This window comes from Harpia harpyja, chromosome 4 (assembly GCF_026419915.1).
Source record: "Harpia harpyja isolate bHarHar1 chromosome 4, bHarHar1 primary haplotype, whole genome shotgun sequence".
Classification (NCBI taxonomy): Eukaryota; Metazoa; Chordata; class Aves; order Accipitriformes; family Accipitridae; genus Harpia; species Harpia harpyja.
The window spans coordinates 39,332,940-39,350,868 of NC_068943.1; the positions used below are offsets into that span (position 1 = coordinate 39,332,940).

Consider the following 17,929-nt stretch of genomic DNA (forward strand, 5'->3'; position numbering starts at 1 on the left):
GAGCATCCGCAAGCAGGGAGATGCAGGCGTGCTCCCATTAGCGCGCCACTAACGAGGCTGCGCCTCCTCCCAGCAAACCTATTAAAAGCCTCAAGCGATAAAGAGGTCTGAAAACACGAAGATTTGACACAGAACACCCCCATGGTGAGAGAAAGCCAACAAATGAGGTGCAATAAAAAAAAGGGGGGGGGGGGACAGTAACATGGGGACAGCTTGGAGCAGGGCAAGAAGTTGAGGTTGCACCCCTGGTTGCAGTGATTCGCCCCCCAAATACAATGAGCTGCAGCAATTTACCCTAGATGCAGGGAATTGCGATGATTTAACCCCAGAAGTGGTGAGCTGCAGTGACTTACCCTGAAAGGCAGTGAACAGCAGTGATTTAACCCCAGGTGCACTGAGCTGCCATGATTTACCCCCAAAAGCAGTGAGACGCAGTGATTTACCCCCAGGTGCAGTGAGATGGTGATTTACCCCCAGGTGCAGTGAATGGCACTGATGCAATGATTTACCCCCAGGTGCAGTGAGACACAGTGATCTACCCCCAGATGCAATGAGATGCAATGATTTAGCCCCAAAAGCAGTGAAGCGCAGTGATTCAACCCTAAGTCCAGTGAGACGCAGTGATTTACACCAGATGCAATGAGATGCAATGATTCCCCCTCAGATGCTGTAAATCGCAATGATTTACCCCAGGCGCAATGAGCCACAGTCATTTACCCCCAAAAGCAGTGAGCCACTGTGATTTATGACCAGAAGCAGTGAGATGCAATGACTTACCCCCTAGATTCAGTAAGCCACAGTGATTTACCCCCAGGTGTAGTAAGATGCAATGGTTTCCCCCAGGTGCAGCACATGGCAGTGATTTACCTAATGGCTCCCCACAAAGGATGACAAATCCCAAACCTCCCCACTCTCCTAATGCTTCCAGGCAGGCAAACACCGGGCCCAAACTGCACTCACTGCAGACACCCTTTCTCTGATGTTAACATGTGAAATTAATGTGTTAAACCTCCTTGTGTTTGGAGGCTTCCCTGGCAAAGACCTGCTCCCCATCCACGTCCCTTTTAGCTCATGTAAAATTGAGGGGTTTTTCACCTTTAGCTGCTATTTTGCAGGCAGCAGCACCTCAGAACCCCTTTTAGTGGAAGTTCAGAGGTATAAAAGATGCAAAATGCCCCTAAATTATTCACACAGCATTTCAATTGAAGCCCCGCTATGGGATAAAGGGAAGGATCTAGTGAGAGAGCCCCAAGCCTGGGATGCCTCCTCATCCCTGCTTGGATGGAAAAACCCTTCTTGTAATTACCGGGAAGAAAGGAATGGGGGAGATGATAAAATAAAAGGGTTTCCTCCATCCAGAAAAGGGCTGGAGAGCGAGGAAATGCAAGGAGCACCCATTTTTCAGGTGCATCCAACCAGAGCAACCCAGTTGCATTTGCCCTTTGGCAACACTGAAGCTTTTCAAAACTTTTACAAGGCTGGAGGAGAAAAATTAAAGTGGGGCACAGGAAGAGAAATCACAAACCAGGAAACCCCACCCTGGCAAGAAGGAATAGAAGCAACCAAAAAAAAAAGGTGAAAAATGAATAAGAAACTGAGAAGTGATTTTGCATTTCAAATACAGGAGGTTTTCAAAAAGGAAAAACCCTGGAAGATCTTTTTTCTTCCAGTTTTTCCTCTTTGTTTTGCTTCTTTCTGTTTCATTGACCATCCAGGTACTCCTGAGCTGGGATTTCCATTTCTCTGGCTTCTACTCAGGGCAAAACCCCAACAACCCGGTGCAAAATCAAAAAAAAAACACCAACCCCAAAAGTAGGACACCAAGTCCTGCTCAATCCAAACTCAGCTTGATGCTCACTAATTACCCAGCAATAGTATTTATATGCTGCTGGCACACTCAGAAATGCAGCTCCTAATAACCGAGGTCCGCATCAATATTAATGTCCCGGCTTGACTCTCGATACCCGGGGACCAACAAGAGACAAAGAAACATCACAGCAAAGTGAAAAGAGGGGCAGAAAATGAATTTTAAAAGTATTTTTCTGTGTTTGGCAGGAAGTGAGTGCTTGAGATCAAATGACGGGATCCCCCCTTGGCGAGTATCAGCAATAAAAGCAAATATAAATTCTAAGTTCCCATCTCTGGGGCATAAAATCTTCCAGCACCTGAAAATTTTTCACCATCCGTTAAGCCCTTCCCCAAACTTTGAGTTTCCCCATAGGTAGGAGCAGGCTGGAAAAACTCTTCTTTTCTTGTTATGGGAATAGATTTCTAAAATGTGGGGCTTTCCCCTTACCTGAGTTACTCCGAGATGATCGTCTTCAAATATTCATCCCTGCAAACTTCAGTCCACTTTTGGTTGCTCATGCAAAACCTCAGGCTTTGAGTTGGCTCAGCAAGAAATGCTGCTTGAAACAAGCTCCTGAAAAGCAATTTTTTTCCCGCAATGCTTCAATCCGTATGGAAAGAGGGAGCATATCCCCTAAAATTAACCAATATTACATTGCAAGTGAATATGCACATGAATATTTGCAGAATGTGGCTATGCAGGGCATGGTGCGGGTTGCAAACGTGCCTTGGCACCACTCCGTAATTCAATTAAAAACCTCTTTTCTTAATAATTTCTATGCAGAGACACTTGGCACACCGGGAGCATTTAGGCAGAGTTTAAATGGAGTTAATAAACTATTAATAGCCTGCAGTAAGGCTGTGATAGATTTAAGCTGCATGTGATCGGCACACCTTGGTACAAGGTGTTATTACCGATGTCTGCACTCAGTGTGCATCAAAAAAAATCACAGAGGTCTTCCATGAAAAATGCAGTTCCAGCAAATCCAATGTTTCTCATGGAAAGATGCATATTTTCAGGATTTTTTCCATCAAAATGAAATCTGGCAATTTGACAGTAAGCTTGGATGTTGCATTTACCCCGGAGAGTGTTGGGCGTGGTGTTAACCCACACCATTGACCTGTTATTCATGGTGGTTAATAGTCAAACAAAATGAACAGAAGCCATAAAGTTCACATCCAGAAACTCAACATTAGGATGTTCCCAGATCATTGTCTTTTGGTATTTTCATTTCCATGGAAGTTGAGAATTTCTCTATCTTTAGTCAAATTCCAAGCAAGAAGGCGGCAAATTCTGGAAAGATCTTGAAAATAGATGTTCTGCTTCTCCAACAATCCATGGTTATGAAGCATTTACTGACACAAATTTATTTGAGCAGTTATTAAACAACGGCAATGAGTAACGCATCGACCCTTCAGAGAAGAGCCAACCCTGTGTTGATGACAACGGCAACGAGTAACGCGTTGACCTTTCAGAGAAAAGCCAACCCTGCGTTGATGACTACACTACATAGAAGCAGGACTCAAGCCAACTGCCCAAAGACTGCCATAAAAATCAAATGCTGCTATAAAGTGACTTCAGATATTGCAAGAAATCCCCAGAAAGAGACTATTTATAACCTTGTTTGGCAATTTGGGCTGAAAAGAGCACTCTGCAGTTGTAGCCTTGGCCATCAATTCTGGTCAAACTTGAGAAGATCTTTCTAAAGAGCCATTGAGTGACCCAGTGGAAATGGCAGTTTTTCATATGGAAATTTTCCTCAAGCTTAAATCACCTCTTTATGAAATATTTCTTAGTTCTAACTTGTGGAGAGAGGCCACGAGGTCTATTCCAAGAGGAGCCCTCTATGAGAAGAAGTCAGAGGGTAGAAACAAGCCTTTCTCAGGGGAAAAAGTGAGGATTTCCACTCAAGAGATGCTGACTGGCACTACTGGAGGACCCAAAACCAAACCCTAAAAAAGGAGTTTTCTGTCTTTCTTTGTTGGGGTGATGGAAGAAGAACCATGAGAAGAAGTAAACCTTCTTCCAACTTCTCCAGCTGCAGGTGCTCATCACCTTTTGGGCACTCGGAAACACCGTTTCTCCAACCAAAACCACATCAAGCCACTATAAGACCCCTCCCCACTGCTTCCAACCGTGATGAGCGAAAAGGGAACGGTTTGCCTCAACCCCTCCATCAGCACCGGAGAAAACTTCCAAATCACCACGACTTGCAAATCCCTTCCTGCCTTTCCCCCTCCGGATGGCTGCTTTCCCCCAAGGAACCTCCAAGATGCCCAAAACCTCCTCAAAATCATGACTTATGAAAAAAATAACTAAAATCACATGACACACTGCATCAGTTAATTAATTAGGAACCAATGCAAGTCGACACGCCACACGATCAACTTGCCATATGGCCGCCTGTGCTGGACATGGCTGGTTTATTGGTGCTCGATGTTGGCCCCCATTTTATTTACTGTGAAGTGGGAGCTGCGAGGACTGGGATAAATAAGAGTAAAAGTGATTTTGAGGGTTGCTGTAGCTTTTCAGCTCTCCATTGAGATATTATTGGCTGATCTTCTACACAGCTGCTCCCCGCTGAATAGGCCCATCCCACCTCCAACGCCATTGGCCATCAACCAACATGGGAATAAATGCAAGTTTTGGGTTTTTTTTTCAGTTGATGTGACTTATTTGGGGATTTTTATGGGTTTGGGGGGAGGAATACGTGGTGATTTGTCCAATATTGCAATTAGATGAAAAAAAACCCCCTTCTTTGCTGTCTCATCCCCACTGAAATGGGCAGCCAAACATGGTCCAGCATGGTGACCACCGTCCAACAGTAAAGTGGGTCAGGACTATTTAATACCAAAACTGGGGGGAAATAATTGATTTCTTCAGCAATAAATGCTCCTTTTCCAAAGCGCTAGTTCAGAACGGAGAAAAACATTACGTTTTGAAATGCCTCAATGAAATTTAATTTTTGGTTTGAATCAACAGCTTCACTCGGTGCCATTTTAATGCTATTTTATGTTGAAATGTCAATTGGAAACTAACATTTTAAAATGTCAAAACATTTCACGTCTGCAGACGGAGCCAATAGTTTTTTGCTTCCATGTGTCCAAACAGAAAATGCTTTTGGAATTTTATTGGGAAAAAAAAAATTAAATATATATTAAAAAAAAAAATCAATATTTTGACTTCTTGGAATGAAAACAAAGTTAAAATATAATATTTCCTCCAGCATGCAAACAATATTTTCTGACAAGCTGTAATCACCAAAAGTAATCCGAACCAAATGTTTGCTACCACGGTCTGTTATAGCTACACAGGAAGAGAAGAGAAACAGGGATTTTTGTTACTGTAGGCTCTCTGAACCCTTTTTTTGCCAGTTAATTCTATATTTCCACAGCTTTTCTTTCTTGTTATATCCCAACAGGATAAAAATCAGGGTGCAGGAAGCCCCTTCCACCATCCAGAACCATTTCCAACGCGCTGATTTTCCTTAATAGTGGGGAAAAAGCCTGGAAAAAAGATGGGGTTTTCTCCTCTAGAAAAGGCAACATTGGATTTGGGGGGGGGGGGGGTGTCACTGTATTTTGCATTAATGACACCTCCTCACCCCCATCAGTTTGGGGGATTTGGGGAGGGGAAACAGCACTGGGAGTTTTTTCCCGCGCTCATGCTGGCTGCAGGGAGCACGTGCACGGGGGGTGGTTTTTTAATCCAATATAAATGTAATTTTTCCAGTGATCTCACCTTTTAAATTCCTGCCTTGGCCATGCATTGCCAAAAAAAAATTTAAAAAAAAAAAAGGGAAAAAAAAAAAAAAGTAAAGAAAAGAAAAGCAATCCAGGCCAGTTGCAGTAAAAAAAAAAAAAAAGGAGATTTACTGATTTTTCTGGTTCCAGGACCAGGGTGTAAAAATACAGCGTTGCAAAATGGGATGAAAACCGGTGGTTTTGGAGCCATTGCTGGGCTGTAAAGCAAATTTTTCATCCCGAAGCTCACACCTCCACCATCCTCAATGGAGCGGCTCGGCTGCCCTCCATCACCTTTGCATCTCCCCCAAATTTCTTTTTTTCTCTTTTTTTTTTCCTGAGCCCAGGCTACAGCCCTGCGCAGGGAATAAGCGCAATTATCTCATCTCGCCACATTTTTCCAGTCCTGCCTGAGGTTTAATTAAAGCCAAGCGAAAAACACAGAGGAGAAGCACTCAGTTCCGATATCGCCCCACCACATGTGGCAGGGAGGAGGGAAAAAAATAGAATGAAAAAAAAGGAAAAAAATAAAACCTTTATTGTAGACTTCTTAATTTAGCAAACCTTCCTGGATATTGCTCCTGTATCATACTTCCTTTAAAAATATATATATAAATATATATATATATATGAGCATGCACGTGCACGAGTATATATGAATATATATATATATGTACACCAGGATACCCATGCACAATCTCTGTATAAAAAAAAAATATATAAGCGCACCCTAATCCCCTGTAATCTCCTTGAATTACACCTAAACCACCCTCCTTGCAGGTGACCTTTCCACAGAAGGCTGTTTCTATGCCAACAGCATTGTTTGAGTCAGGCGAGAGAAAAAATACGGCACAATAATCTTTAATTTTTGCTTAATTCAGTGTTTTTACCAATGGCCAGCAGCCGGTTGATGCTAGAAACGTCACAGGGAAAAACATTAACATTAAAAATTAATTTATATTCATAGGATTTGAATATTAGAGGGAGTACGTTGTAACCTCGACCCAATTTAGATTTTGCCTAAATTCCCGGCATTGTTTTTGGGTGAAATTCCCCTCGTTTTGGGGTTTAGGAGCAATATCCTACAGTTTCAAGATCCTTTTCACCTTAAAATCTGCATTTCTATCTCCTGCCCCATCTCATCCTGCAACTGCAACCCATGGGCATTGGTTCCTACTGAAAAGTCCAAATATGTAAAATCCTGAAAATCTCCAATTTTTTTCATTTTCACTGATTTTTAGGGAATTCCAGCAAGGCGCTTGTCTCCAATGGAAAAAAATAAAATTGCAATAAATAGCAGACCTGAACTCTGAAAAATTGGGAGAAATTGTTAAAAAAACAATATGTATCATGCCAGTAAGTAACCCCAGGTAATAAGGTAGTGATGAGATTTGGTGGAGCAAAAGCAGCTCAATATAAATAATTTTCCGCAGATAAAGGCTGGTTTGGGTCTGGATAATTTTATTCCATTGAAAATTTGGGATATTTTTCCTCACTTTCTTGAGTTCCTTGAGTTCCAACTCAGCCCATAAAACCGCATCCCAAACCGGAGCGTTTAAAAATGATACAGAGGGGAAAATGAGATTTTTTCCAGCACAAATTATCTGTTCTCATTTGTTTCTTGGCTTTTTTGGTGTGTTTTAGAGAGTGGCACAAGGACCCGTGGCTTGTTGGGTCGCAGCGTCCCCAAAATTGCCTTTTTTTTGCTCGTTGTGAGAGGGACATCATCCAAATTCCTGCATTTTATGGTTTTTTACTGGCGGGCAGGGATGTATTTTTATTTTTCTTCTGACCCGACCCCAACACCTTTGCAGGTCTCGGGAGGGAAGATATTTCCCAACGGCTCCATCTCACAAGGCACCAAACCAAGAGGATAAAAATACTGGTTGCCATGGGAACATAAACTCCAGAGTTTGAAAATACCAGAATTAAACCTTGCACTAATTTCGGTCCTTAAACCCCCATTTTTGCATCCGCTGAATTTCAAGCAACCCAACCAGGGTTTAAGATGCTTACAGATATTTTCCCACAGCTGGATGCATCCTGAAACCAGGAATAAATTTTTAAATAATTTTTTAATATTAAAAATAAGGATTAATCCTAAATTGTGGAATTGCTTCCCGCCATCTGGCCTCGGAGCCATCACTCGGCATCAGCCCCACGGATGCACCCCAGCGCCGAGGCGAGAAGCTGAGCATTGAGGACTAATAGATATAATACAAATTTTTTCCATATCATCCGGAAAAAGTGCTCACAAGGCTTAATTTTATTTGCTTAAAGTACACCACAATCACTTAACAAATATTAAAGTACAATTATAAGGCCCCAGCACTAACGATGCTCGGCCAGAGCATCCCCTTTTCCAGTGGCATCAATAGCTTCCAACAGGCTTAAAGCAACTTTTGGAGTTGGTATCAGCCCGAGCAGGGAAAAACCCTGCTCAAAGGATAATAAATCATTTTTTAGTTCATAATAAGCAACAAATTCGGGTTCGCGAGCGAAGGGATTGTCAGCAGGTCACATAAGAAAAGCTAAACGGTAATAAAAGGATTATGAATTAAAAGGGGCATGGGTAATCCTCTGTGTAAAGAAAGATTCCCATCATTAAACTTGAGTTTCCAAGGGCAAAACAGAAGAGGGAATTCATTCCTCGCATCAGAAAAACAGGGAGTTACTGGAACTAATTTGCTGGCGACGGCAATAAATTGACTTTACACTGGCACCTGAGGAACTTTGCAAATTTAAAGGTTTTGCGATGCAATGCAATGCGTTTGCAGGCTTTGCAATCCAATGTGTTTGAAGTTTTTGCAATGCAATGCAATGCAATCCGATGTGTTTGTACGTTTTGCCACGCAATGCAATGCAGTGCAATGTGTTTGCAGTTTTTGCACTGCAATGCATTGCAATGTGTTTGTAGGTTTTGCAATGCAAAGTGTTTGCAGGTTTTGCAGTTCAATCTGTTTGCAGGTTTTGCAATGCAATCTGTTTGCAGGTTTTGTGATGCTATGCAACGCGTTGTGGTGTTTCGATTGCAATGCGCTTGCAGGTTTTGCAAAGCAGTGTGCTTGCAGGTTTCGGCAATTCTGCAATGCACTGCATGCTTGCACATGTGCAACTTTCCAGTGCAATGTGTATTTGCATTTTTTTGCAACTTTGCAATGCAATGCCCGTTTGCTTTTTTTTTTTCAACTTTGCAACGCAATGCCTGTTTGCCTTTTTTTTGCAACTTTGCCTGGACCTTTGCAACTTTGCATCGCTCCAGACACTTGGGCTGGAAGCGCTGAATCAGTTCAACCGTCTCCATAACATGGGTTAAGTTTCCTGCAAAATTCAGGCCGATGCTTTTGAAACCACCCCTGATCCTAGCTGCAAAACTCCAGGTGACAGAGACAACGCAGCACCCTTTTGTTTCCACAAATTGCTCCTTCCGCTCTCTTTTTGCCCAAAACTGGGGGGGTTCTGTGTAATTTAATTTCTCTAGAGTAAACCACGCCATGATCCTGCTGCATTTTGAGGGGCAAAAGCTCTGGTTTGGGGCATTTGTGGATGTTAGTGGGACGCTCCACCGGGCGCAGAAGCAACTGCAGGAATTTACTTACCCAGGCGACACTTTCCTTTTGCAGCAATATCCCCCCCCAAAAACATGATTTGGGGAAGAAACGAGCCTCTGTGCCCAAAAAGGGCGTTTCTCACCCCATATTCCTAGCTGGGAAAAGAGGCCTGGCCACTCGCATGCCTCTGCAAAAAGAAAAAGCAAGGAAAAGCAAAAGAAAAGCAAGCAAAAAAGCAAGGAAAGGCAAAAAAAAAGGCAAGGAAAGCAAAAAAAGCAAAAGGGGGGGAAAAAAACCCCACAGAAAAAGCAAGCTCATCGGAGCACTTTGGGGAAAAAAAGGTTGAAATCAGCTTTGCCGAGCCGCTTTCCCGTCGCCCCATAATCCCTCGCTGTCCCCCAGTGGGCTTGTGCAAACAGCATCCGGCCGGCGAGCGGCCGGGCTCTGGCCACGCTCCTCCGAGCTGGGATTTTAAATAAATCCGTTCAATCTGCTGTGGGTGAGGGGCAGGGAGAGACGTTGCACCCGGGGTCCCCGTACCGGCAGGGAAACTGCATTTTGGGAATGCCGAGAGGCGGATTTGGGGGGATCTGTTGCTCCCTCGCGTCTGCAAATATGATTTTCCAGGTAGCACGGGGAAGAGGAAACCCTGTTTTCGAAGCCAAAGTGAGCGTTGCGAATGGATTGTATATAGTACATGGTATATTCAGAATTAATTTGCCTTTTTAGTCATGCGGCCAGAAAATTCAAGGTCTGGGTATGGTAGGGAGAGAGCAGAGAGGCCACAGGGTCACCTAATTCCCATATATGTTATATATTATGTATTATAATATATATGGGAATAATATGTATTATTCCAGTAATATATTAGTCTCATATATTATTGATATATTATAATATATATGGGAACAAGAAATAATTTATTCTCTATTATTCCCATATATGGATATATATGATATGATGGGAATAATATATTATGTATTATTCCAATATATATTATCTATTATTCCCTTATATTACATTATATGATATATACGGTATGGTATGGTACAGTACGGTATGGCATGGTAGGATAGGATAGGATAGGATTGATATGATATATGACATGACATGACATGACATGACATGACATGACATGAAACGATATGATACAATATATATGGGAGCAATAAATAATATGTATTATTCCCATATTTGGGAATATATATACTATAACGGGAATACTACAGAATATATTATATATTTTAATATATATTTTTCAATATCAAGTATATGTATTCATATAAATATGTAAGCTTCATTATTTTTCTTGAGTATTTGGGGGGAAAGAGGTCTTTTGAGAACAGTACCTGGTGAGAGATGGAAGCAGCACACCAGGCCCCATAAGTTCCCTGCAGGATGGGGGCAAAGATCTGCAGCAAGCAGATCTGGGGGGCGAAATACGGCCCTTGCACGACAGGCAAAGAATGATGCCAACGGCGGTTTTCAACCTCTGACACCAAAACCACCTCTTTTTCCCCCAAAAAACCCCTGCTGCATCATTCCAGGGATGCTTTCGGCACTCTGAAATAATTCAGATGCTCCCGATGGCAAAAAAAAAAGGAGATTTCCCTTATTGAGCACCACCCTCGCGAAAAGGAGCTGAAATTCGGTGCCTTTTCCCACCCCGAGTTTTAACCTGGACTTGTTTTTCAGCCCTCCCCTAAGAAAAAACAAGCCAATAAAGTGAAGATGAAAATATATTCATTAGGATTGATAACGCTCATTAAAACTGGCTGTGTAGGAAAGCATGAATCCGCTTCAGAGAAGTAAGGGGAAAAATGCAAATTCTGCTGCATGAAAAGAGGAGATTTCCCTAATCGCCCCAATCAAATGCCGGCGCAATTATCTGTGGCCAACCCAACGGGTTAAAATTATCCTCTTCATCTCCGGACACAGTAAGGAGCCGAAAAATGTTTCATTTTAATAAAAATGAAATCTGGACCCTGCAGAAACCAGCTTCGCTAATGACATGTTTACACAGAAAAAGACAATTTCTATTTAATGGTGATTACTAGCGAGAAGAAATTAAACTTCCTGGAGTATATGGGTTAGAGATAATGGGAAGAAAGTTATTGACGGTGTGTAAATCAGGAGAGCTGCATATGGGGGGCTATATCCACACGTGCTGCTCACTAGGAGCACACATCCCTGCCTTGCCGGGCTCGTGCAAGGGTCTTGGCATGCAAAAAACATATATATTTTGCTACGAGGACTTTTGTGCATACATATGCATTTGCATGCATGCGAATATGTATGTGTATGCACGTGCAAACATGCAAATGCACATCCAAACTTGCAAATGTACGTGCACATGCAAACATGCACATGCGAACATGCAAATGCACAGGGAAACACACATGCAAACAGGCAAATGCACATGCAAACATGAACCTGCACATGGCAACATGCACACGCAAACATGGTAGCGCACATGCAAACACGCAAATGTATGCATATGCACAAGAGTCCTCGTAGCAAAATGTATACCTATTTTGCATGCTAAACTCGCCAGGTCCCACGAGTGGTGCTCCCAGATGTCTGGGGTGATTTTTTTGCTCCCGCACTGTGAGAAAAAAAGTGCAAAATAGGGTTTGATCGCGGAGCTGTGCCAGAATTCAGGTTTTTGGCTCATCAGGTTACTGGTGCTGATCCTTCCTATTCACTTTGGTTTTAATTATTCTTTTTTTCTGGGGTGAAAATTAATTTTTTTTTTCCAAAAAAGCCAAGCCGAGACAAGGTCTTTGCGCAACCGGCTACTGCATAGGATGAAATCATTTTGGGGGTTCCTCTCTGTGCCAAGGCCATTCCCATCCCGTGCCGACCTGTGCAAACCCATCCTTGGGCAAAATCATTTCAATGTCGGGGCTTTAATGTCTGCTCCTTTATAAATCAGAGCAAACATCTGCAGAACAAGCCCAGATGTGAGCCGTTCCCCCCCCCCCCCCCCAATTCAGGAATTTCAGCTCCGAGGCACATAATAAGGCAGTGTCTGGGATGGTTTAATAATAGTAAAATTAAAATTGTTACTGAAGCATAATGAAGAATGCGCTTGCAAGGAGGTTTGCAAAAAAAAAAACCAACGCTGAGCTGAAGTCTCTGGGGAACTGTTGGTTCAGAGGAACGGTAAACAACGTGCAGAAATGCAACTTAATTATTTTTACAACCGGAGTCTGCAACTGGCTGCTGCAGCTTTTGAGGGACGCGGGAGCGGTGAGGTGCGCGCATCGCCATACTCAAGCCTGAGCATCCCCCAAACAGCAAGAAAAAGACTTTTTTTGTAGAGTTTTGCTTGAATTTTAAGTTCAGTGCTGAAGCGTGGCAGCTCTGTCGTGGGGCATTGGGGACGCTCATCCCAATTTCTTACTTACCTGGGCAAAACGCAGCTCATCGGTCATTTTTTGCTCAGTTTTTTAATCTCTTTAGGGCAATAAAAACAAATGCTTGGCTTGAACTTGGACAGCTCTCACCACACACAAGACCGCTGTCCCCCCCTGCATTAACACCGGGTGGGCATTTGCCACCCATCACTTGCCAGGACAATCTACCATGAAAAATTGCTGAAAAAAATGGGAATGGGCAATAAAAATGCCTAAATTCAGCTCTTTACCTGATGCTCCAGAAACTCCAGATACAGACTGAGTTTCTTAGGAAGCACAAGCCCCTTCACTTCATTTGTGCACCAGCTAAAGCTAAAATATCCAGCCAAAACTAGATCAAAAGCAGGAAGATGCCACGCCGCGGCAGATTTGGGAAGGAGCACTTGGTTTGTGCAAGAGCTGCTCAAAGGATGTGGGGTGCAACGAGCCACCCCGGCCCCGTTGCAGCAGTGGGAAACATATTTTTATATATATATTTATATATTCACATATATAAGCTGGAAATTGTGTTAATTTAAACCGAGGATGCTGGCAGGGATGCTGGCTAGGAGCAAAGCAAGGTTTAAAATCAAAGCATGGGCATGACTAGGATTAAACCAGGGACGCTAGCTAAAGTCAAACCACAGATGCTGGCTAGGATCAAGCCAGGGACGGTGCTGAGGATCAAACCAGGGATGCTGCCTAGGATTGAACCAAGGACGGTAGAGAAACTGAAGATGCTGGTTAGGGCCAAAGAAAAGATGCTCTGTAGAACTGAACCAAGGACATTGGCTAAAATCAAACCCGGGATGCTGCCTAGGACCAAAGCAAGGATGCTGGGTAAGATTTACTCAAGGACACTAGAATCCAGCCATGGGTGCTGGCTCTTATCAAACCAAGGCTGCTAGCTACATACAAACCGAGGATGCTTTTGAGGGTCAAACCACAGATGCTGGCTAAGATCGCACGGAAGACACTACCTAGAAGCAAACTGAAAATGATGGCTAGGATTGATGTAAGCTAGAATCAAACCAACGATGCTAGCTAGGATTCGACTAAGGATGCTGGCTGAAATCAAACCAAGGATGCTGGCTGGGACTGAACCAAGGCCACTAGCTAAAAGCAAACTGAAAATGTTGGCTAGGACCAAAGCAAAGACACTGGCTAAAAGCAAAGCTCAGCGATTCTCCATTTTGATCCAACGTTTTAAAAAGTGCTGATTTTTACACCTACCCAGGCTGCCAGCAGCCCGGCGAGGCTCAGTGCTGCTCCGCAGCCCCTCCGGCAAGGCAGCGATGGTTTTTTTTTATTAACCTGACTGAACTAGCTGGGAAAAACAGAGATGCTTTCTGGCAGTTTGGATCCCAAAAGGTCCGGCCCGCTCCTGGCTCTGGAGCTAAGGGCAGCCTCTGGCTGTCAGCATCCCACTGCCTGTGTGGTACAGGCATGCCTGTAAGTCAGTTCAACTCCCCAAAACCCCACAGGCTATTCCTTACTGTGGTGTGGTTTTTCTGCAAAAAATCATTTTAACTCATTGCATAGCCCCAGCACACAAATTCAGCCGTATTTCAGTCAAAAGGTGGGTTTTATCCCAAATTTCTTGCAAAATACATGCTAATAATTTCTGCAGCAAGCGCAGGGCTTGGCCGTTGAACAGCGATGCTCCTTTCTGAGGGATATTCAGCTTTTATCAAAGGCTTTCAGCAACCCCAAATCAACCAAATTCCCCCAAAAGATGTATTTAGTTCCCGAGCTCTTAAGAAAACCTCGAGATTTGGGTTTCTGGGGGGCTGGGGGTTTTTTTGCCACCTGTTTGCACTGATAAATCAGCTGTTGCCAGTGCAAAGTAATTCAGTACAGCCATGTCCTTTACCCACCCCCCAAAAAAATCAATCCTCATGCTTTGAAATTCAACTAACTGCTTTTTTTCCTTCTATGTTTTTTTTAAAAAGGTGATTTTCCCCAGAAACATCTGATTTCTTATCACTCTCTCAGCACACCTGAGCTAGATTTAACCACCAGAAGTAACTCCAGGACAGAGAAAGCTGCAAAAACCTGATTTTTCCCTGCAAATCTAATAGCGATACAACAGCTGGAGGAAAAAAAAAGACCCTGACCACACACCCAAATTACACCCAGTTTCCAAACGGGACAGAAAATAATTCCTCTGCTGAGCTTTGAAGACAACGAAGCTGCTTTACAACATTTTTCTGTCCCGGGATGAAGAAAAATTAAGCCCCAGGTGCCGCTAAAGCCCCATTCAACGTTGCATCCTAAAAACATATTAATTGCAAAATGGTTTTATAATTATTTTAATAAGGATGTGGCTCCAGTACAGTGAGATGTGACCCTCTGCAACCACACCAGGCTTTTTTTTCCACGCATTTGAGTGCTGTAACGTCGTGATCCGGAGCCGGGGAGGTTTGGACACGTGGTTAGACGAGCTCTGTGCTTAATGACGGGTGCCTAATTAAGGTCGGGAAGCGCTGGCTTCATCAGGAGACCCTGCGTCAAGTCTGCCCTGGGTTTTTTTTGGAGGCGAGCATCCCTGGCCGTCTGGTCGCTCAGCCCAGCAAGGTCACGTCTGCAATAATTAAGTATTTCGGCCCATCGGGTTGCACCACCCTTGCACCATCAGGGCTGCGTTTTGCTCTGTGCCGAAATAATCCCAAATAATAGCCCGAATTATTCTGCCTATTGAGCTGGTGTTCGCGTTGCCAGGGAAGGAAAAGAACAGGAAAAACACGGATGTTCTTAAATTCCTTGGAAATAAGGAGGGCTGAAAGCTTGGAGGGACATAACCCCCAAGCCCGGATGCTAAATAGGATGAAGATGAGGATGCTTGCAAACTAAGGATGAAGGCAACGGCGTGCATCCATCCCGGCCGGTCGCTGGATGGCGAGGAGCCCCGAAAGGACAGGGCAAAAATTAGCAAGAGCCATCAACTTAACGAAATGGAGGTCTGGTGGTGTCCCAGCGCTGGGTTAATGGAGCTCTGCAGCAGCAGCTGGTGGCCACCTTCGCAAAAAATGCTGAATTTTGCCCCAAATCAGAAGCTAAAACATACTTTTGGCGCAAGGCGAGGATGCAAACAGTTGCACGTCATGGCGGCCAGTTGCTGGTTGTTGCTTTTCCTCCTCCTGGGTGCACAAACTCCTGCAAAATCTATTTAAGGGACGACTTTTTGCGGGCGGGCAGCTGAATTTGCACCACATCTCAGATGCTTCAGCATCGTCCGGTGCAAACTGCCACCACGGCCATTGCCTGAAATATTGCCATCCCAATTTTAGAGGTTTTTCTGCTTTCTAAACCTAAAATTGCAGCTCCGTCTGGTTAAAGCAAATCTAAGGTCCCCCCGCATCGTGAGTCACCCCAGTTTTGCACGTTTTCTACAGGTTGAGTGCCTAAACAATGCCATTTTTCTGGGAAAAATCCCACTGCGCACACCTTGCTGGAAGGTAAGGCTTGAAGGTCAGTTAGTTTCTTGAAAAGATAAATTTTGCAGGGTGTTTTTTAATGCATTTTATCTCCTTTTATCTCTTAAGAGGGAATAAGGGTGAGCAGCCCCGGGCTGGGGATAGCACGTGGGAATTTCTCATGGCTCCCTGAAGGATGCACAGTTCAATATTTCCATTATTATGTGGAAAGATAAATATATTTACAAGAACCCTTGTTCCTATGGCAAAAATTCTTATTTTGACTTTTTTTTTAATGGGGCATAGGACATGTTTTGGGGAGACACTTGGTGTGCGCAAGACAGAGCTAAAGGAAACCATGGGACGCGGGATGCGATGATCAGAGAAGGATGTGATGCCAGCCAAGCGGTGTTCAGAGGCATTTTAAATAAAAAAAAGGGATTTTCCTGAGACATTGTAAGATTCGCTCCCCCAGTTTGGTGGGTAGATTCATATTCCAGCAGTTTAACACCCAGAAGAGTTGAAGCTCTCTGGCGCGATGAATATGAGAACGGCACCATCCTGGCGCCGGATGGACCAGTAGGAGCATCCGTGATGCCCTTCCCACCCAGGCACTGACCCCCAATAAATCGGCCACCCCCCCCAACAGCCAGAGCCGCCTTTCCACTTTTTCTGCATATAAAACATACATACACCTTCATCCGCATTATCCAATTATATCCATCCTATATATATATTACTGGAGTATTATATATATAATATATATAATATATATGTGTGTGTCTTCATCCACATTATCCAATTATATCCATCCAATATATATATTTGATTATTATACATATATATGTGTGTGTGTATATGTCTTCATCCACATTTTCCAGTTAAATCCTTCTAATATATATATTATTGGATTATAACACATATTACGTGGACATAATTGGAGAATGTGGATGAAGACATATATAATGTCTCTCTATATATCCATCCTAGAGAGAGAAAGAGAAAGGATATATTGGGGGGAGGAGAAGATATATATAAAAAATATATGAATAATATATATTGGATATGTTATACTGTATAATCCAATATATATCCAATGGATATATTATATGGATATAATAGTATGGATATAATATAGCCGATGGATACATATAATATATCCAATGGATGCATATAATGTTATATATCAAATATATCCAATATATATCCTATATATATATATTATATCCAATAAACACATCCAATATAACAGGTCCAATGCATGGTTATAATGTAATATATCCAACATATAGCCTATATATATATATATATATATATTATAATCAATATATCCATCCAATATAATAGAACCAATGGATGGATATAATGTGATATATCCAATATATATATGCCACCTTCTCTAAGCATTAACCCTTTCCACGGCCATTTTTCATCTCCTTTATCAAAATTCCATACTTTTCTCAAAAAAAAACCCCTCTTCTCAAGTTTTTGGCTTTTTCCCCTCACCGTGATGGTGATAATTCAAATTTTTTTACGATCGCTATGATTCAAGCATTTTCCCCTTCATTTTGGGGTGCCCTTTGCACCCAAAAATAGCTATTTTTTTGCAGATTTAGCAGGTAGGATGCCTGCAAAAGTGATATGGCCATTTCAAACTGGGTTTTACCCATTTTTAGACATCTACCCAAATACCTGATAATTCTGGTGGTGGGTCTGGCTCTGAGTATTTCACCTAACTGGGAATTTTGCTTTTTTGAAGGGTTTTCCGTGAGTTTCCAGCTGAATTTTAGTTTGCTGTGAAGACCCATTCCTGTGCTGACGATGTTCATGTCGAGGCACTTCAGCCCCAAGCATCACACTACGGCCAATGGTTGGATTTTGCATTTTTTTGGAAAAAAAACCATAAAGTCCTGGTGGGGAATTGATTCTTTCTTTTGCCGAAAAAATATCCCTGAGCCGTGGTGCCTGACTC

At 42.9% G+C, this 17,929-nt stretch overlaps 1 protein-coding gene across 3 annotated transcripts in view; it reads right to left on the reverse strand.

The window, feature by feature from the left end:
• The window catches only part of PKNOX2 (PBX/knotted 1 homeobox 2), an 87,736-nt gene that overhangs the window by 45,644 nt on the left and 24,163 nt on the right, over positions 1-17,929 (reverse strand). The window contains exon 2 of one of the 3 annotated variants that reach the window (XM_052786236.1): positions 2,297-2,422. The exons of the other annotated variants lie outside the window; for them this stretch is intronic. The gene's annotated coding sequence lies outside the window, so the exon portion shown is untranslated. The remainder of the gene's footprint in view (positions 1-2,296; positions 2,423-17,929) is intronic. 3 annotated transcript variants of the gene reach the window in all.